We start from the raw sequence: 22,744 nt of genomic DNA, 5'->3' as shown, positions 1-22,744 counted from the left end.
AAGTGACAATTCACTACATGGATAATCTTATTACACTTCAGGCATTAACTGAGTTCTTTCTGTGTTAAACTATCTGAAACTTCCAGGATTCTTAATTTTTTAATCCTTTTATTGAATATGTTCTTCATTTACATTTCAAATGTTATACCCTTTCCCTGTTCCCCCTCCCAGAAAACCCCCAACCCATCCTCCCACCCCCTGCCTCCAAGAAGATGCCCCTCTGCCCAGCCCACTCCCATGTACCACACCTTCATTTTCCCATGCTGGGCATCTATCAAGCCTTCATAGGACCAAGGACCTCTCCTCTCACCAATGCCCAACAAGGCATTCCTCTACCACAGTTGTGACTGGAACCATGTGTACCCCTTGATTGATGGCTTAGTCCCTGGGAGCCCTGGAGGGTCTGGTTGGCCCATATCATCTTTCTTCCCATGTGGCAGACCCCTTCAGCTCCTCCAGTCCTCCCTCCTACTCCTCCACTGGGGAGCCCACACTTAGTCCAATGTTTGGCAGCTAGCATCTGCCTCTGTATCTGTAAGGCTCTCGCAGAGCCTTTCAGGAGACAGCCATAACAGGCTCATTTTGGCAAGAACTTCTTGTCATCCATAATAATGTTGGGGTTTGGTGACTCTTTATAGGATGAATCCCCAGATAGGACAGTCTCTGGGTGTCCTTTCCTTCAGTCTCTTCCCTACACTTTGTCTCCATAATTGCTCCTGTGAGTATTTTGTTCCCTTTCTCAGAAAAACCAAAGCATCCACACTTTGGTATCCCTTTTTCTTGAGCATCCTGTGGTCTGTGAGTTGTAGCTTGTTCATTCTGAGCTATTGGGCTAATATCCACTTATCAGGGAGTGCATACCATGTGTGTTCTTGGTCAGGACTTCATCATTTTGGCGACATACCCTATCATTTGATGATGTTGGTGGTGTTCTGTTTTGTTTGTTTGTTTGTTTGTTTGTTTGTTTGAGGATACCTCCCCTAGCTTCTGTTCTCTGGGCATCTACACTGATACAGAATTGCTTAGCACCCAAGTACAAGATTCTAGATCTATCCTCAGTCCTCACAAGTAGGATTCAAAATCAGCATTTGATGCCTGCTGCACTGGGCTTAGCTCTGCAAGCTGGAACTGTACAGCAATTGTGAGAGCAGCGAAAACAGCTAGAACTTTCAGGCCAGGTGCCTGCATAGTTAAAAACCTATCATTTGTTAACTTAGCTCTCTATGTCACTAGGCAGCCTGGCTGATGTAGACTCCAGCAAGGGAAACAATGGGCTTTCCTTATAGTACTTAGCCAAGAAGTGAGAATTGTCTGAGATATTACCCTACTTGAAAGCCAAAAAGTAAGGCTCTGTGGTTTGTGTATTCTGGCAAAAGACATGAAACTCTTGAGTCAGAAGCAAGGAAACACGTGGTCAGAGGCAAGCAGACAACATGGCATTCATGCCCCCCCATGGCTGAAGCAGAGTAACTCATACAGTATGCAACAGCTCAAGAGTTTACACCCCAGCTGAAAAACATCAGCCGAAAAGGAGCCAGTAGTTTACATGGACCTGCCCCAAGCGTACATAATCTTTGCCCACAAAACACACATTATCATTTACTATCCTGAAATGAAGCCTGCACTGTGCTCCAGGGGGAGGCACTACCTCAAATTTTTACTACTATTCTAGATACAAATATTTTTTGAAAACAAAGTCCAGGTTCATATCAATACAATTACAAAATACAATTGGACATCAGAAACATCCCAGCTCCAGGTGTGGTTGCACAGGTCTATAATCCAACTACCCAGAGGACTATGGCTGGAGGGGCAAAATGTCAAGGGCAGCATGGACAACTTAATGATACCTTTTCTTAAAAGAAATAAGGAAGAAGAAGTACTGGGTAGGTAGCTTAGGTAGCTCAAATCCTAAAGTGCTTTGCCTCACAAGGAAGATCTGTATTCGACCCCCAGAATTCATGTTATAAAATACAAAATAAAATAAAATTAACCTAGCAACAAAAACAAAGTCCCACAAAATCTGCATAACTCCCTGAGCTCTGGGAGTAGGGGGTAGGGTTCTAATGCAGACATTCCATCTAGGACTGAGTGTGCAAATATCTCTCAATCTCTGCAGGTTGTCCAGTTTTGGTTCTTTACAGAATCCCCATCTGCAGCAAGATAAAATTTCTCTGAAGGTGGGTGATTAAGACACTGATCTTCGTGTAGAGCAGAACATCATTAAAAGTCACTGTATTGCTATTGCTATGTTATTTTGGCAGAACAATAGTTTTGGTTTTCCCCTAGATTCAGTCTAAGTTCCATAGCTATGCAAGTACTCTTTGCCATGGGTTCCATCTAATGATGTGGGCCTTAAATTTAGTCAGGTAGTGGTTGGTTAATCCCATAACATTTGTACTACCATCGTACTTTTGGTTGCCTCACATTCTGGTAGCCATTGTAGATTTCAGGGTTTAGAACTGGGTTAATAGTTACCTTTCTCCTCTGGGAGCGTGCAGAGTACCTTCCAGTACAGTCAACTCTAGTCATGAAATGTTCTAAGGCTGAAGCCTCTATGTAAGTATCATCTTGAATGCTCTGTATTCATGAAATATGTAAACGCTATCTTTTGGGGATGAATAACTCCAAGGAAACAATGCCTCCTAGACACAGAAGTACTGATACACATATGAACTCACATAGATGGGGTCAACAAACACAAGGAAGGACTGCACAAGTTCTAGCCTGACATGGGTTCTAGAAGAGAGAAGGGGACAAAGACAAGGGCTCTCACCTCTCACCCCTAATCACCTACAATTGACAACCACTTGCAAAAAAATTTTAGTTCCTTCCAAATGGGGTTTCATTGGGTATGTTACCTACTCTTAAGGGGAGGCCCCATGTCCTGCAGTATATGGCCAATACAAATGAATCTGAATGGTATTTTTGTAGACTTTTTGTGCCATATTGCTTTGTTTGAATTTTTTTAATCACTGGTCTTTTGCTTCCATGGTTTTTATTTGTTTGTTTGTTTGTGGGGTATAGGCAAATATTTCTTATATGGTACAGTGTTTTTTAGGAAAAACATCTGTGATATAAATGTACATTTCAGAATTCTGAGTTGCTGGAACCTCAAATAATTTTGATCTCTTCTGGCCCGTTCAACTCATGCAGTATAAGGTTGGCCTTGATGCTGTGTGAATGGCTTATAATTTAATAAATATTTTGACTATAAAGATGGCTATTCTTTTGTTTCACTGAGTCATAAAATGTCAGGATCTTCTGCTGTTTCTTGAAGGGCACATTTTATATACAAATAAAACTCCCTTTTATCCATGGATGTTTTCCAGTCTCTTGCCTTCACAGTATTTGAAATCTCTGTGGATCTGGTGATACCTTTCTCATTATGTCAACCACTTCTCTACTGAGTGTCACAGTTCTAGAAAATAAGACCTGTAGGATTTTCATCATGGTACACAGTCTTTCTTGGACTGGTCTGCACCAAATTAACATCACAAATGTTTTCTTTGAAAGGTCTATGGCCTTGTTTTTGGAAGAGCTGGGAGAGTTGTGGGTGGCAACTTCTCTTCTACCCAAGGATGAAACAACTGACATTGTGAAAAAATAAGTTATACTTTGTACTTTAATGTTTCTAAGAGTTCAACTATTTTTCTTGACAAGTGTGTGATTCTTTTTTTCCCCTGTATTTGTATTTTTTAATTTTTGTAAGATATTTACTTTGTTTACATTTTAAATGTTATCTCCTTTCATCCATAACTCTCCAAAAACCTCCTATCCCATTGCCCCTCCCCTGCTAACCAAACCCCCTCCCACTTTGCTGACCTGGCATTCCTCTACACTGGGGCATCAGCCTTCATAGGACGAAGAGATTCCCCTTTCATTGATGTCTGACAAGGCCATCTTCTGCTACATATGGAGCTGGAGTCATGGGTACCTCTATGTATACTCGATGGTTGGTTGTTTCGTCCCTGGGAGCTCTGGGGTTACTGGTTGGTACATATTATTGTTCCTCCTAGGGGGCTGCAAACCTCTTTAGCTCCTTGGGTCTTTCTCTAGCTCCTCCATTGGGGACCTCATGCTCAGTCCACTGTTGTCAGTGAGCCATGTATATTTTAATCCCCATTCTAAGAAGGACTAAAGTATTCACACTTAGGTCTTCCTTCTTCTTGAGATTCATTTGGTCTGTGAATTATATCTTGGGTATTCAGAGCTTTGGGGCTAATATCTACTTATCAGAGAGTGCACACCATGTGTGTTCTTTTGTGATTGGGTTACCACACTCAGGCTGATATTTTCTAGTTCCATCCATTTGCCAAAGAATTTCATGATTTTATTGTTTTAATAGCTGAGTAGTACTCCATTGTGTAAATGTATGTCATTTTCTGCATCCATTCCTCTGTTGAAGGACATTTGGATTCTTTCCAGCTTTTGGGTATTATAAATAAGGCTGCTATGAACATAGAGGAGCATGTGTCCTTATTACATGTTATAGCATCATCTGGGTGTATGCCCAAGAGTGGTATAACTGGTTCCTCAGGTAGTACTATGTCCAATTTCTGAGGAACTGCTAAATTGATTTTAGAGTGGTTTTACCAGCTTGCAATACTACCAGTAATGAAGGAGTGTTCCTCTTTCTCCACATCCTTTCCAGTATCAGCTCTCCCCTGAGTTTTTAATCTTAGCCATTCTGACTGGTGTAAGGTTAGGGTTATTTTAATTTGAATTTACCTGATGACTAAGGATGTTGAACATTTCTCTAGGTGTTTCTCAGCCATCTAATATTCCTCAGTTGAGAATTCTTTGTTTAGCTCTGTACCTCATTTTTAATAGGGTTGTTTGGTGTTTAGACTCTCTGGAGTCTAACTTCTTGAGTTCTTTGTGTATATTGGATACTGGTCCTCTATCAGATGTAGGATTGGTAAAGATCTTTTCCTAATCTGTTGGTTGCCATTTTGTCCTATTGACAGTGTCCTTTGCCTTACAGAAGCTTAGCAATTTTATGAGGTTCCATTTGTCAATTCTTGATTTTAGAGCATAAGCTATTGGTGTTCTGTTCAGGAAAATTCCCCCTGTGCCCATGTGCTCCAGGCTCTTCCCCACTTTCTCTTCTATTAGATTCAGTGTACCTAGTATTATGTGGAGGTCCTTGATCCACTTGGACTTGAGCTTTGTACAGGGAGATAAGAATGGATCAATTTGCATTCTTCTACATGTTGACTGCCAGTTGAACCAGCACCATTTGTTGAAAATGCTGTCTTTCTCCACTAGATGGTTTTAGTTCCTTTGTCAAAGGTCAAGTGACCATAAGCGTGGAGGTTCGTTTCTGGGTCTTCAATTCTATTCCATTGATCTACCTGCCTGTCATTGTATCAATACCATGCAGTTTTTGTCATTATTGCTCTGTAATATAGCTTGAAGTCAGGGACAGTGATTCGGCCAGAGGTTCTTTGATTGTTGAGAGTAAGTATGAGCCTTGAAGAATTTCTGAACTTTCTAAGACTTTTATCATGAAGAGCGTGTTGGATTTTGTCAAATGCTTTCTCAGAATCTAATTAAATGATGATGTGTTTTTTCTTTGAGTTTGGTTATGTAGTGGAATACATTGATGGATTTCTGTATATTGAACTATCCCCTGCGTCCCTGGGATGAAGATTACTTGTTTGTGGTGAAGGAACATTTTGCTGTGTTCTTGCATTCAGCTGGAAAGAATTTTATTGAGTATTTTTGCATCTATATTCATAAGGGAAATTGGTCTGTTGTGAAGTGTGTCCTTTCCATAGCTTCTTTATCAGCCTGTTTATCTTTTGAGTATAGGAAGGCTACTGATTTGTTTGAGTTAATTTTATATCCAGCCACTTAGCTGAAGTTGTTTATCAACTCTATGAGTTCCCTGGTGGAATATTTAGTGTCATTTAAGAATACTATCATATAATCTATGAACAGTGTGACATTTTGATTTCTTCCTTTCCAATTTGTATCTCTTTGAGGTCCTTTTGTGGTCTAATTCCTCTACTAGAACTTCAGTACTCTACTGAATAGATAGCAAGAGTGTGGGCAGCCTTGTCTAGTCTGATTTTACTGGGATGCTTCAAGTCTCTCTTCATTTAGTTTGACATTGGCTACTGGTTTGCTGTATATTGCTTTTACTATGTTTAGGTATGGGCCTTAAATTCCTGGTCTTTCCAAGACTTTTAACATGAAGGGATGTTGAATTTTGTCAAATGCTTTTCCAGCATCTAATGAGATGATCATGTTTTTTTTTTACTTTGATTCTGTTTATATAGTCGATTATATTGATGGGTTTCTGTATATTATACCATCCCTACACCCTGAAATATCATTTTGATGTGTTCTTGAATCAGTTGGCAAGAGTTTTTGCATCAATGTTCATAAGGGAACTTGGCCTGAAGTTCTCTTTCTTTGTTTGGTCTTTGTTAGGTTTAGGTATAAGTGTAATTGTGGCTTCATAGAATGAATTTGATAATGTTCCTTGTGTTTCTATTTTGTAGAATAGTTTGAAGAGTATTGATATTAGGTTTTCTTTGAAGGTCTGATAGAATTCAGCACTAAACCCAATTGGTCCTGGCATTTTTTGGTTGGGAGATTTTTAATGACTGCTTCTATTTCCTTAGGGGTTATGGGACTGTTTAGATGGTTTATCTGATCCTGATTTAACTTTGGTATTTGGTTTCAGTCTAGCAAATTATCCATTTCATCCAGATTCTCCACTTTTGTTGAGTATAGACTTTTTAGTAGTAGCGAATAATTTTTCTCAATTTCTTCAGTTTCTGTTATGGCTCCCTTTCCATTTATGATTTTGTTAATTTGGATACTGTCTCTGTACCCTCTGGTTAGTTTGGCTAAGGGTTTATACATCTTCTTGATTTTTTCAATGAACTAGCTCTTGGTTTTGTTGATTCTTTGCAGTTCTTTTTGTTTCTATTTGGTTAGTTTCAGCACTGCATTTGATTATTTCCTGCCATCTATTACTCTTGGGTGTATTTGCTTCTTTTTGTTCCGCAGCTTTCAGGTGGCTGTTAAGCTACTAGTATATGTTCTCTCCAGTTTCTTTTGGAAACACTCAGAGCTATCAGTTTTCCTCTTACCACTGCTTTCATTGTGTCCCATAAATCTGAGTATGTTGTGGCTTCATTTTCATTTAATTCTAAAAAGTCCTTGATTTCTTTCCTTATTTCTTCCTTGGCCAAGTTATCATTGAGTAGAGCGCATTGTTCAGCTTCCATGTGTATCTGGGCTTGCTGCTGTTAGTGTTGTTATTTAAGACCAGCCATTGTCCATGATGTATGAGATTATTTCAATATTCTAGTGTGTCTGTTGAGGCCTGTTTTCTGACCAATTATATGGTCAATTTTAGAGAAGGTTGCATGAGGTGGTGAGATGAATGTATATTCTTTTGTTTTAGAAGGAAATGTTCTTTAAATACCTGTTAAAGACTTTTGGTTCATAACCTCTGTTAGTTTCACTGTGTTTTTGTTTACTTTGTGCTTCCATGATCTGTCCATTGATGGGAGTGTGGTGTTGACGTCTCCCGCTATTATGTATGTGAGCTTTAGTAAAGTTTTATTTTTTTTTTAAGAATATGGGTGCCCTTGCATTTGGAGCATATTATGTTCAGAATTGAGAGTTGATCTTGGTAGATTTTTCCTTTGATGAAAATCTTACTTATCTCTTTTGATAACGTTTGGCTAAAAGTCAATTTTTTGGATATTAGAATGGCTAATCCAGTTCCATTCTTGTGACCATTTGCTTGGAAAAAGTTTTTCAGTCTTTCATTGTGAGGTAACGTCTGAATTTGTCACTGAGGTGTATTTCCTGTATACAGCAAAATGCTGGGTCCTGTTTACATATCCAGTCTTTTAGTCTATGTCTTTTTATTGGGGACTTGACTCCATTGATGCTAAGAGATATTAAGGAATAGTTACTGTTGATTCTTGCTATTTTCATTGTTAGCGGTGGGATTGCGTTTATGTGGTTATCTTTTTTTTGGTTGAAAGAAGATTACTTTCTTGCTTTTTCTAGAGTATAGTTTCCCTCCTTGGGTTAGACTTTTCCATCTATTTTCCTTTGTAGGGCTGGATTTGTGGAAAGATATTGTGTAAATTTGGTTTTGTCATGGAATATCTTTGTTCTTCCATATATGGTAATTAAGAGTTTTGCTGGGTATAGTAGTCTAGGCTGGCATTTGTGTTCTCTTGGGTCCGTATGACATCTGCACGGACTTTTTTTTAGCTTTCATAATCTCTGGTGTGAAGTTTCATGTAATTCTGATAGGCCAGCCATTTTATGTTACCTGGCCTTTTCCCCTTATAAATATTCTTTGTTTTGTTCATTTGGTGTTTTAACTATTTTGTGACAGGAGGAATTTCTTTTCTGGTCCAATCTATTCAGAGTTCTGTAGGCTTTCTTTTATGTTTCTGGACATCTCTTTTTTTAGGGTAGGGGGGTTTCTTCTGTAATTTTTTGAGGATATTTACTTTCCCTTGATGTTGGGTGTCTTGGCTCTCTACGTTTTATCCTTAGGCTTGTTCTTCCCTTGCTGTCTCTGATTGTGGCTTGTCTCTCCTGCAAGCCTGTGCATCATCAGAGCTACTGGGTGACCAGTTCTCTCTAGGAGGAATTTGGGTATGGAGATCTGTGGCACAGGGTCAGCTCAGGGGCATAGATAGAAACTTGAAAAATCCTGTCCCAGGAAGCTCCTTGGCTCCTGTGTCCTGATGGCTCTGGGCAGGCCCCTCTTGGTCCAGGAGTTTGAGCAGTAGTGTTGTTCTTACCTATGCTCTCATGTGTGCTAGCACTCCTGGGAGACCTGCTCGCTCCCAGAGGGATCTTTGTATGAAGATGTGTGTTATCTGGTCCACTCCCGGTGCAGATGGAAACCTGAAGGATGCTGTTCCAGGCTGCTCCTAGGTTCCTGTGTCCTGGGGGCCCCAGGCAGAAGAGGTAGTCCTACCTACCTGTACTCACGGGCGAGTCAGCATTCTTGGGAGACCAGCTCTCTTCCGGTGGGAGCTGAGTATGGAGACCTGTATCACAGGGTCATCTCTGAGTGCCACATAATAACCTTCAATATGGGAGTATTAGTTACTGCTCTCCATAAGCCTTCAACTACTCTGACTTCCAACCACCCACCACAAATACCCTTCTCCACTCCATTATTCCATGTTGACCTTCATATAACCTGTGTCCTATTCCTTTGATTCCTTGAAATTTTCCCATGCCCCCTTTCTGGTCTCCTGACTTGATTGGGCATATCAATTTTAACACACATCTAATGATTCCAAGCTAAGATTCACATTTGAGAGATAACATCAGCATTTCTTTCTACACCTGGTTTACCTCATTTAGAATGATTATTTATAGCTCCATTCAATTAAATAAATGTTGTAACCCCCCTCATAAATAAACTCAAGGACCGAAACAATATAAGCATCTCATTAAATACAAAAATCCCCTTTGAGCAAATCTAATATTCCTTCATGATAAGAAGTCCTAGAGAATGAGCCTACAGCCAATAGCCTGGTAAATGTAGAAAACTTTGAATCACTTCTATTAAACTCATGGAAAACCCCAGGATGTCTGCTCTCTCCACTTCTGTTCAATATAGGTATGGACATTATACCTAAGGCCACAAATCAAAGAGAGAAAAGATCAATAAATAGGAGAGGAAGATGTCAAAGAATCCTTATTATCAAATTATTTGATTGTGTATGTAAAACGCCGTAAGGACTCCATCAGAAAACTACTAATGCTAAACACATTCAGGAAAGTAGCAAGATACAAAATTAACACACATATATTAATATATATCCTATACAGAAGCAATATACATACAGAAAAACCATGGAAACTATATCATTTACAATAGCCTTAAAAATAGGGAATAAACATAACCAAAGGAGTAAAAGATACATCCAATAAAGATTTTAAAACACTTAAGAGAAAAATAGAAGAGGACACCATAAGATGGAAAGACTCCCCATGCCCATGGATTGGTAGAATTAACATCATAAAAATAGTCACTTTATCAAATATAATCTATAGTATCAATGAAACCTCATACAATTCCAATACAGTTATCCACAGAAATTGGAAAAAAACTTTTGTAATTCATACACAAAAACAAAAGATTTGTGAGATCCAAAATAACTCTGAGCAATAAAAACACTGCTAAAGACTTCACCAGTCCTGCACTCAAGTTATGCTACAAAGCTATAGTAATAAAACCAACATAGTATCAGAATAAAAGCATTGATCCATGGAATAGAACTAAGGACCCAAATACAATCCCAAAGTCTCACAGCTACCTGATTTTTTATGAAGAGCCCAAAAACTACACATTCGAGAAAACACAGCATTCGTAAATGGTTGGAGGACCTGGAGAGCTGGATGTAGAAAAATGAAACTAATCTCTTACTCTGTACAAAACTGAATGTTAATGGATCAAAGACCTCAATAAAACACCCAATTCACCGAAGTTATTGAAGAAGGAAGTAAGAAACATGCTTCAGCTGACAGATACAAACACTTTAATCTGACTTTGGTATCGCAGAAATTAAGACAAAAAATTTACAAATAGACCATGAAAGAGAAAAATAACTTCTGTACAAAAAATAAATGATACCATAATCTAAGAGATAGCCTATAGCTTGGGGAAAAATCTTAACCAGTTTTATATCTGATCAAAGATATCCTAGTTTGCTTTTTATTGTTGTGATAAACAGCATAACAAAAAGTAACTTGAGAAGTCAAAAATTTTATTTCATAATATAATCCCCAGGTCCCAGTTCATCACAAAGACAATTAAAGGCAGGAACACTAGGCAAGAAAAGAGGCAGAGGCTATGGAAGAATGCTACTTCCTGTCTTGTCTTAGTTTACTCAGCTTGGTTATACAGCATAAGACTACCTGTCCAGTAGTGGCACTGCATACAGTGTGTGGAACCAACTACATCAACCATTAGTCAAGAAAATGTACCACAAACAGTCCCACAACCCAATCTGATTGAGCAGGTTCATCATTTGAGGCTCTGTCTTCCAAGATGCCTCTAATTTATGTCAAGTTTACCAACACTGAGCAGCACAGAGTTCTGATTTCTAGAGAATACAAATAGTTAAAAACCCAAACACCAAGATAACAAAGTATCTAATTTAAAAAATGAGACAGGGACCTAAACACAGTTCTCATAAAAAGAACAACAAGTGACTAAGAAATATTTTTAAATGTTTGACATCTTTGCAGAAGGTGAATGAAAATTAAAACTACGTTGACATTTCACTCTACTTTGGTCAGAATGAATTAAGATTAAGAACCAAAACCTTACAAATGCAGGCATGAATGTAGGAAAAGGGAAAGATTTATTCACTGTTGATAAAAGTGCAAACTGGTACAGCCTCTATGAAAATCAGTGTGGAGCATTCCCCAAATGCTAAAAATAACTCTACCATCTGGTCTACATTTCCACACTCGGGCATATAGTTCCAAGGTTCTCTAGCTCCTAGGAGATGTATGCTCACCCATGCCCAGTGCTTTACTACTTACAATATCAAGAAATTGAAGTAGCTGAGATGTTCATCAAGTAATGAATGGACAATGACAATGTGGCTCATATGCTTGCTGCAAGATTTTAAATCAGTAATCCCCTCATATTTCACACCCCTGAGCAGTGATGTAGAAGTATATATTATTTTCCTCATGGGGAACAATGTTCTTGGTGTATTCTTGGTGACTATAAGCTAAATATTGTTGCAGGGCATTTGATCACACTGTGAACCCCAATATTGTGTTATTTGCTGAAAAAAAAAAAAAACCAATCTTCTTGTGCTGTGGCTCATCCCTAGCACACAACTTTTATCCAAGAGCTTTCTGTTTATTGTAAACAAGTACTTGTGGTGTGGCTCAGCACTAGCACATATCTTTAATCCACCAGTTAAATAAAGTCAACCCCAGGTCAAGAGCAAGCCGCCAGCCCCAGAGAGTGAACATAACTAAACAGAAAGGAATGTCTTTGGGTAAAAGAATATTTAAAATAGCATAGAGAAGGAGTAGAGCTTTTTCCTTCTAGAACATTGGTTGAGTAAGAAGGACACTGGTTGCTTTTTCTGCTTCTCTGAGCTAGCACATTTTAACCCCAGCATCTGGCTCCTAAGTCTTCATTGGTAAAGTTGATGACTGGGATTTTTATTTCTTAAAACAACAAAATGGCTTACTTTAAAATATGACTCCTAGATTTGTAAAGAAAATCATCTCTCCAGTTAGCCTTTTCTGTTCCACTTATGTTCAGTTCCATGACCTGCTGTGGGAAGACATGCAGAGGACAAGACCCAGAGGAGAAATATAGTTGATTGCATTTTTATCCAACTCTGCTAACTAGACTACATTTTCTTCCCTTCAGAGGCTCCTGGGCAAATATTCTCATCTTGATTTTCAGATTTGATCCTTCTAGGAAACTACCATACATGGCTTTTAAATGCTTGTAAAGAAAAATGAACAGAAGCTTATGTTCTCTGAAAATAAAGTGCATGAGAGCTGACTTCAGAAATTCAGAAAATCAGACTTCAGATTTCAGAAATACTGGGTTCAATTCCTAGCTTCAACATGAACGCTCACAACGTCAGTACTACATTTCCAGAAGATATGAAACCCTCTTCTGGCCTTCATGGGCATTATAGGTACATAATGCATACACATACATGTATGCAAAATATCCATATACATAAAAATAAAAATTTTAAGAATACATTTAATGATAACTGCTTACCTTCTTAGAATTGTTATGATATTTCCTAAAGAAAATATATAACCCTTATCCCAAAGAGAATAATAACGAGACATTCTTAGCAACTAAGTAGAAACTTTTCTAGTTTGCCCCTTTACTATACTATGTGCTATATACTGTCATATGACAAATACAATTCACTTGGTACTGAAAACCATATTTTCATATTATTGCCATTCATTCCAACTATGTAATCAGATTGTTTAAAATATACAGTTAAAGAAATAATAGATGAGGGTAGGATGGTAAATAAACAGTCATGGGATACTGTTAAGTTTTTATTAACTCTGCTAGTCTTGTCAAAGGGACCACATAAAGTGACTAAAAGAGTAAAGCAACTTTTTTTACCATCTATTCAAATATTAACTTATCCTAAAATAAGCACTTACTACAAAATGTATCTGGCATGTGTGCATGTGTGCGTGTGTGTGTGTGTGTGTGTGTGTGTGTGTGTGTGTGTGTGTGTGTTTATGTGTGTGTGTATGTATATCTCAAGATATTTATTCAAGGTTGCATTTCTAAATGATGCAGCTCTATGAGTTGCAAGTGGTCCTTCTCTTTAGTGTGCACACAGAAAGAAGTTATGCTTTGTGTATAGCAGGCAAATGTCTACAGTGAACTAAAAACATTGATAATATCATCATTTAAGGCAGCTGTTATCTATCATTTACTTAAAATTGATTTCTAGACGTTTACTAGTAACATTACCTGCTAACTAATAATAGGCCTATTTCAAGGACATTGAGGAGAAAGTGAAGTGATTGTATGGAGTCCTGACTTGTGCCTGTTATCCAGATCCAAATACTTTAAGTTCAACTTTAAGTATTCATTAAAATACTCTCCCAATTGGCATGAACCTTACAAAGGCTATGGCCTCCATGAGGGTATTTAACTAGTGTGTGACCAACCAACTGGAAGGAGAAACTGTGGCATTATATGGAGCAATTGCAAGATGAATTTTTAAGGTCCTGGTGCTGGAGGCTAATGTGTACACATCTGTGCCTTAGCTCCTGACTCCTCCCTGAATCCTGAAGACATCTTGAAGAACATTATACATGCTTATAAAGTGGGTTTCTAGTATCAAATGATAATATAGCATATACTTCCCCTAAAACTGCCAATATCATCCCCACTGTGAAGCAGAAAGCTGATATTTGCTATGGATACCCCACCCCAGTTGACAGCCCTACATACTCAAGGTGAAACACAGGAGACAACTCAACTGGAGATCAAGAATCTGTTTAAACTGGCTTATCAGCAACTAAGAGATTTTTTTGGCTTGTGCCCATAGGTCATTAAAGCTCTCAAGTAGTAGAGCCAGCACTAAAGAACAGGCAATGCCATGTTTCCCTTCTGTTCTATCCATTACTTATAAGTTTATATGTTCTTGTAAGCCCTAAGAATCATCAAGCAGTGATTAGCAATTCCCCATATCATGCTGAGGCCAGAGTCCAAGTAATTGGAACAATTTAACTGCAGACATGAAGCTTTCTATTAAGTAGCTTAACATCCAAGTGCTGCTGGGGTGGGGAGGGTAAACACTTAAAAGCAGAAGGGCGATAGCCTGTGGGAGGCTAAGGGAGAGACTCTGAGCTCATTATATCTAATAGAAAGGGGGATTACACAGTCTACATTTAAATGAAAAAGTATTCAAATTATAGCAGCTAAGGAAAAATCTGACTAGATAATGGTTGGTTGTTAATGCAGAAATATCAGTTGCAGGAAAATTTCCTTAAAATTGGCCAACAAAGCCTGTGTAAACCCTGTAAAACTGGGCTCACATCTAAGAGAAGACTTATATAAGAATCTAGCTAGTTGTTTTGATTTGCATTTCCCTAATGACTAATGATGTTGAACATTCTTTAAGATGCTTCTCAGCCATCCGAAGTTCTTCAGGTGAAAATTCTTTGTTTAGCTCTGTACCCCATTTTTTTCTGCCTGTGTTATTTATTTTTTTTTATTCGATATGTTTTTTATTTACATTTCAAATGATTTCCCCTTTTCTAGACCCCGAAACTCCCATTAGCCCCCTTCCCTCCCCCTGTTTTCCCACCCAACCCTTCCCACTTCCCTGTTCTGGTTTTGCCCTATACTGCTTCACTGAGTCTTTCCAGAACAAGGGGCCACTCCTCCGTTCTTCTTGTACCTCATTTGATGTGTGGATTATGATTTTGGTATTCTAGTTTTCTAGGTTAATATCCACTTATTAGTGAGTGCATACCATGATTCATCTTTTGAGACTGGGTTACCGCACTTAGTATGCTGTTCTCCAACTCCATCCTTTTGCCTAAGAATTTCATGAATTCATTATTTCTAATGGCTGAATAGTACTCCATTGTGTATATATAACACATTTTTTGCATCCACTCTTCTGTTGAGGGATACCTGGGTCCTTTCCAGCTTCTGGTAATTATAAATAGGACTGCTATGAACATAGTGGAACCTGTATCCTTATTACATGCTGGGGAATCTTCTGGGTATATGCCCAAGAGTGGTATAGCAGGATCTTCAGGAAGTAAGGTGCCCAGTTTTCAGAGGAACCGCTAGACTGATTTCCAGAGTGGTTGTACCAATTTGCAACCCCACCAGCAGTGGAGGAGTCTTCCTCTTTTTCCACATCCTCGCCAACATCTGCTGTCTTCTGAATTTTTAATCTTAGCCATTCTGACTGGTATAAGGTAAAATCTCAGGCTTGTTTTCATTTGCATTTCCCTAATGACTAATGAAGTTGAGCATTTTTTAAGATGCTTCCCCGCCATCCGAAGTTCTTCAGGTGAAAATTCTTTGTTTAACTCTCTACTCCATTTTTTAATAGGGTTATTTAGTTTTCTGGAGTCTAACTTCTTGAGTTCTTTATGTATATTGGATATTAGCCCTCTATCTGATGTAGGGTTGGTGAAGATCTTTTCCCAATTTGTTGGTTGCCGATTTGCCCTTTTGATGGTGTCCTTTTCCTTACAGAAACTTTGTAATTTTATGAGGTCCCATTTGTCAGTTCTTGATCTTAGAGCATAAGCTATAGGTGTTCTGTTCAGGAACTTTCCCCCTGTACCGATGTCCTCAAGAGTCTTCCCCAGTTTCTTTTCTATTAGCTTCAGAGTGTCTGGCTTTATGTGGAGGTCCTTGATGCATTTGGAGTTGAGCTTAGTACAAGGAGACAAGGATGGATCAATTCCCATTCTTCTGCATACTGACCTCCAGTTGAACCAGCACCATTTGTTGAAAAGGCTATCTTTTTTCCATTGGATGTTTTCTGTCCCTTTGTCGTGGATCAAGTGGCCATAGGTGTGTGGGTTCATTTCTGGATCTTCAATCCTGTTCCATTGATCCGCCTGCCTGTCACTGTACCAATACCATGCAGTTTTTAACTCTATTGCTCTGTAGTATTGCTTGAGGTCAGGGATACTGATTCCCCCAGAATTTCTTTTATTGTTGAGAATAGTTTTAGCTATCCTGGGTTTTTTGTTATTCCAGATGAATTTGAGGATTGCTCTTGCTAACTCTGTGAAGAATTGAGTTGGGATTTTGATGGGTATTGTGTTGAATCTGTATATTGCTTTTGGCAAAATGTCCATTTTAACTGTATTAATCCTGCCAATCCATGAGGACGGCAGGTTTTCCAACTTTTTGAGGTCTTCTTCCATTTCCCTCTTCATAGTCTTGAAGTTCTTGTCATACAGATCTTTCATATGTTTGGTAAGAGTCACCCCAAGATACTTTATACGGTTTGTGGCTATTGTGAAGGGGGTCATTTCACTAATTTCTTTCTCAGCCTGCTTATCCTTTGAGTATAGGAAGGCTACTGATTTGCTTGAGTTGATTTTATAACCTGCCACTTTGCTGAAGCTGTTTATCAGCTGTAGGAGTTCTCTAGTGGAGTTTTTTGGGTCACTTAGGTAGACTACCATATCATCTGCAAATAATGATAGTTTGACTTCTTCCTTTCCAATTTGTATCGCTTTGACCTCCTTATGTTGTCTAATTCCCGAGCTAGTACCTCAAGCACAATATTGAAAAGATAAGGAGAAAGGGGACAGCCCTGTCTAGTCCCTGATTTTAGTGGGATTGCTTCAAGTTTCTCTCCATTTAGTTTGATGCTGGCTACCGGTTTGCTGTATATTGCTTTTACTATGTTTAGGTATGGGCCTTGAATTCCTGTTCTTTCCAAGACTTTAAGCATGAAAGAATGCTGAATTTTGTCAAATGCTTTTTCAGCATCCAATGAAATGACCATGTGTTTTTTTTTCTTTGAGTTTGTTTATGTAATTGATTGCATTGATGGATTTCCGTATATTGAACCAACCCTGCATCCCTGGGATAAAGCTTACGTGATCATGGTAGATGGTTGTTTTGATGTGTTCTTGGATTCAGTTGGTAAGAATTTTATTGAGTATTTTTGCATCGATGTTCATAAGGCAAATTGGTGTGAAGTTCTCTTTCTTTGTTGGATCTTTGTGGGGTTTTGGTATCAGCGTAATTGTGGCTTCATAGAAGGAATTGGGTAGTGTTCCTTCTGTTTCTACTTTGTGGAATAGTTTGAAGAGTATTGGTGTTAGGTCTTCTTTGAAGGTCTGATAGAATTCTGCACTGAAACCATCTGGTCCTGTGCTTTTTTTGGTTGGAAGACTTTCTATGACCCCTTCTATTTCTTTAAGGGTTATGGGACTGTTTAGATGATCTATTTGGTCCTGATATCATTTTGGTATTTGGTATCTGTCAAGGAAATTGTCCATTTCCTCCAGATTCTCCAGTTGTGTTGAGTATAGGGTTTTGTAGTAGGATCTGATGATTTTTTGGATTTCCTGAGTTTCTTTTGTTATATCCCCCTTTTCATTTCTAATTTTGTTAATTTGGATACTTTCTCTGTGCCCTTTGGTCAGTCTGGCTAAGGGTTTATCTATCTTGTTGATTTTCTCAAAGAACCAGCTCCTGTATTCATTGATTCTTTGTATGGTTCTCTTTGTTTCCACTTGATTGATTTCAGCCCTGTGTTTGATGATTCCCTGTCTTCTACTCCTCCTGGGGGAATTGGCTTCATTTTGTTCCAGGGCTTTCAGGTGTGTCCTTAAGCTGCTAGTGTATGCTCTCTCCATTTTCTTTTTGGAGGCACTCAGGGCTATGAGTTTGCCTCTTAGCACTGCTTTCATTGTGTCCCAAAGATTTGGGTATGTTGTGCCTTCATTTTCATTAAATTCTAAAAAGTCTCTGATTTCTTTCTTTATTTCTTCTTTGGCCAAGGTGTCATTTAGTAGAGTATTGTTGAGCCTCCATATGTATGTGGGCTTTCTGTTGTTTTTGTTGCTATTAAAAAACACTCTTACACCATAGTGATCTGATAGGAGGCATGGGATTAGTTTGATCTTCTTGTATTTGTTGAGGTCTATCTTGTGACCAATTATATGTTGGAGAAGGTACTATGAGGTGCTGAGAAAAAGGTATATTCTTTTGCTTTAGGGTGAAATGTTCTATAAATATCAGTCAAATCCAATTGGTCCAAAGCTTCAATTAGTTTTACTGTGTCCCTGTTTAGTTTCTGTTTTCCTGATCGGTCCATTGAGGAAAGTGGAGTGTTGAAGTCCCCCACAATTATTGCCTTAGGTGAAATGTGTGCTTTGAGCTTTAGTAAAGTTTCTTTTACGAATGAGGGTGCTCTTGCATTTGGCACATAGATGTTCAGAATTGAAAGTTCTTCTTGGTGGATTTTTCCTTTGATCAGCAAGAAGTGTCCCTCTGTGTCTCTTTTGATGACTTTAGGTTGAAAGTCAATTTTATCTGATATTAGAATGGCTACTCCGGCTCGTTTCCCAAGACCATTGGCTTGTAAAATGATCTTCCAGCCTTTTACTCTAAGGTAGTTTTTGTCTTTGACATTTAGGTGTGTTTCCTGTATGCAGCAAAATGTAGGGTCCTGTTTCCTTATCCAGTCTGTTAGTCTATGTCTTTTTATTTGGGAACTGAGTCCATTGGTGTTAAGAGATATTAAGGAATAGTGATTATTACTTCCTGTCATTTTCTGATGTTATTTTTATATTTGAGTGGTTATCTTCTTTTGGGTTTGATGAAGGAAGGTTACTATCTTGCTTTTCCCAGGGTGTTGTATCCCTCCTTGTATTGGAGTTTTCCTCCTATTATTCTTTGCAGAGCTGGGTTTGTGGAAAGATATTGTGTAAATTTGGTTTTGTCATGGAATGTCTTGGTTTCTCCATCTATGGTGATTGAGAGTTGTGCTGGGTATAGTAGTCTTGGCTGACATTTGTGTTCTCTTAGAGTCTGCATGAGATCTGCCCAGGATCTTCTAGCTTTCATGGTCTCTGGTGAGAAGTCTGGTGTGATTCTGATAGGTCTTCCTTGATATGTTACTTGGCCTTTTTCTCTTACTGCCTTTAATATTCCTTCTTTGTTTAGTGCATTTGGGGTTTTAATTATTATGTGCCAAGAGGTATTTCTGCTCAGGTCCAGTCTGTTTGGAGTTCTGTAGGCTTCTTGTATATTCATAGGCATCTCTCTCTTTAAGTTGGGAAAGTTTTCTTCCATAATTTTGCTGAAGATATTTGCTGGCCCTTTCAGTTGTAAATCTTCACTCTCATCTATACCTATAATCCTTAGGTTTGGTCTTCTCATTGTATCCTGGATTTCCTGGATGTTCTGGGATACAAGCTTTTTGCATTTTGCATTTTCTTTGACTGTTGAGTCAATGGTTTCTATAGTATCTTCGGCATCCGAGATTCTTTCTTCCATCTCTGTATTCTGTTATTTATATTTGCATCTATGGCCCCTGATTTCTTCTCAAGGTTTTCTATCTCCAAAGTTGTCTCTCTTTGTGATTTCTTAGTTGTTTCTACTTTTGTTTTTAGATCCAGGATGGTTTTGCTCAGTTCCATCATTTGTTTGGTTGTGTTTTCCTGTAATTCTTTAAGAGATTTTTGTGTTTCCTCTTTCATGACTTGTTCCTGTTGACTCAAGTTCTCCTGCATTTTTTTAAGTTTTTTTTTTGTTGTTGTTTGTTTGTTTGTTTGTTTTGCGTTTCTTCTTTATTGGTTTCTATCTCTTGAGCCTTATTCTCCTGCATTTCTTTAAGTGATTTTTGTGTTTCCATTATACGGGTTTCTAGCTTATTCATGTTCCCCTGTATTTCTTTGAGAGATTCATTTACGTCCTTTTTGTGTTCTAGCAGCATCATGACCAGTGATTTTAAATCCAAATTGTGTTTCTCTGGTGTGTTGGCATAACCAGGACTTGCTGATGTTGGAGAGTTTGGTTCAGATGCTGCTATATTGCCTAGAGCCATCTTGTTCTCTGGAGTTAATTGGTCTTGTCTCTGGCTGGTGTTTGAGCCTCCTGAGGTCCTCTGGGGCTATTTCTGCAACACTGGATGGCTGGGTTTCCCCTGTAGCAGATTGCTGATGTGCTGTCCTCCTCTTGGGTGCCCTTGGAGCCCTAGTGTGCTTTGCCCCAGATTGTGTCTGTGAACCAGATGGTGCTTGTTTGCTCCTTCAGGGAGTGCTGAAGGGTGTATGCTGTGGGGACCTTTTCTGTGTGCTGATCACTCTGCTGGGCAGCTGATCTCCCAACCGGGTTGGTGCATACAAGGCTAGCCTAGCTGCTCAGGCCCTGAGTCTAGGCAAAACCTAGGAGGCCAAGGTCAGAGCAAAATTCCCCTTGGGCTATGACTGTTAATTGGGTCTGTCAGGTGGCCAGGAGGGTGGGCGGGTGGGGGGGGCATGCATGCACGCTCCCTGAAAGTGCGGGGAAAGTCTGCTGGGCTAACAACCTCCTGGCCGTGTACCCCAGTTTTTAATAGGGTTATTTGATTTTCTGGGGTCTAACTTCTTGAGTTCTTTGTATATAGTGGATATTAGCCCTCTGTCAGATGTAGGTTGGTGAAGATCTTTCCCCAATTTGTTGGTTGCCAATTTGTCCTTCTGATGGTGTCCTTTGCCTTACAGAAACTTTGTAATTTTATGAAGTCCCATTTGTCAATTCTTGATCTTAGAGCATAAGCTATTGGTGTTCTGTTCAGGAACATTTCCCCTGTGCCCATGTCCTCAAGGGTCTTTCCTAGTTTCGTTTCTATTAGTTTCAGTGTATCTGGTTTTATGTGGAGGTCCTTGATCCACTTGGAGTTGAGCTTAGTACAAGGAGATAAAGACGGATCAATTCACATTCTTCTGCATGTTGACCTCCAGGTGAACCAGCACCATTTGTTGAAAAGGCTATCTTTTTTCCACTGGATGTTTTCAGCTCCTTTGTCGAAGATCAAGTGGACATATGTGTATGGGTTCATTTCTGGATCGTCAATCCTATTCCATTAATCTGCCTGCCTGTCACTGTACCAGTACCATGCAGTTTTTAACACTATTGCTCTGTAGTATTGCTTGAGGTTCAGGATACTGATTCCCCCAGAATTTCTTTTGTTGTTGAGAATAGTTTTAAATCAAAACAGCCCTGAGATTTCACCTCACACCAGTCAGAATGGCAAAGATCAAAAACTCAGGAGAAAACAGGTGCTGGCAAGGATGTGGAAAAAGAAGAACACTCCTCCACTGCTGGTGGGGTTGTAAATTAGTATAACCACTCTGGAAATCAGTCTGGCAGTTCTTCAGAAAACTGAGCACGTCACTTCCAGAGGACCCTGATATACCACTTCTTGGCATATACCCAGAGGATTCTCCAGCATGTAATAAGGATACATGCTCCATTATGTTCATAGCAGCCCTATTTATAATAGCCAGAAGTTGGAAAGAACCCAGGTGTCCCTCAATGGAGGAATGGATACAAAAATTGTGTTATATATACACAATGGAGTACTATTCAGCCAATGAATTCATGAAATTCATAGACAAATGGATGGAGCTGGAGAACATCATACTAAGTGAGGTAACCTAGTCTCAAAAAGTTAATCATGGTATGCACTCACTGATAACCAGATATTAGCCTAGAATCTTGGATTACCCAAGTCATAATCCACATATGAAACGATGTCCAAGAAGAATGGAGGAGTGGCCCCTGGTTCTGGAAAGGCTCAGTGCAGCAGTATAGGGGAATACCAGAACAGGGAAGTGGGAAGGGATGGATGGGGGAACATGGGGAGGGAAGAGGGCTTATGGGACTTTCGGGGAGTGGGCAGCCAGGAAAGGGGAAATCATTTGAAATGTAAATAAAAAACATATCGAATAAAAAAATCTAGCGTGTAAGTCCTCCTGGTAAAATGATGGATTAGAAACTGTTTTCAGGCAATCTGGTCACGAAGTATCTGGAAAAGAAAAAAAAAAAAAAAGAAGAAGACCCATCTGAATTGGAGAGGAGGAGCTTTGCTAATTCATAGAAGTGATAGGGCAGTCCTAATTGAGAAAAATTATATATCCCTCATGTGGCTAACAGAATGCCACAGAAAATGGAATAGAATGAATGCCAGAACTGTACCTAAATTACAGAAGACTAGAGGATTAATTGTGTGAAAGTGGGCATAGGGGGGCTGTAAGGGAAATAGCAAAGTACAGTGATATTTAATGAAAATACACCCCAAAAGCCATTTGTTTTGCACTAACCAAAAAAAATTAAAAGGAAGCTATTGAACAGTAGTATCAATACCCTAGCATCCTTCTTAGAGCATGAAATTTGACCTGGGCTGTTAACTGATGATCATGAGAGATCTAGTAAAACTGTTTCCTGATTAACCTAGCTAAAACTGCCAGTTAAATACTTTCACTCTCTTAGCAGTACACAACTGTGAGATCTTGTAAGGGATAAATCCATTTTGTAGGGTCCATTCATTTCTTAATGAAGTAGGCACTCAGATCTGTACAGGATGGAAAGTCCAGTGCTATTGGCTCAAAGGGAGGTTATATGATTCCTGGAAGGGCTTTGCCCTCTTTTTAAGAGAATTCCAATGTGATATTCCTCCTGGCATTGTCAGCAAAGATGAGTCTTCAAAGCCCAGACTTT

Source organism: Apodemus sylvaticus, chromosome 3 (assembly GCF_947179515.1).
Source record: "Apodemus sylvaticus chromosome 3, mApoSyl1.1, whole genome shotgun sequence".
NCBI classification, from domain to species: Eukaryota; Metazoa; Chordata; class Mammalia; order Rodentia; family Muridae; genus Apodemus; species Apodemus sylvaticus.
The sequence above is the reverse complement of the archived record's forward strand: the minus strand, read 5'-3'. Positions refer to the sequence as shown.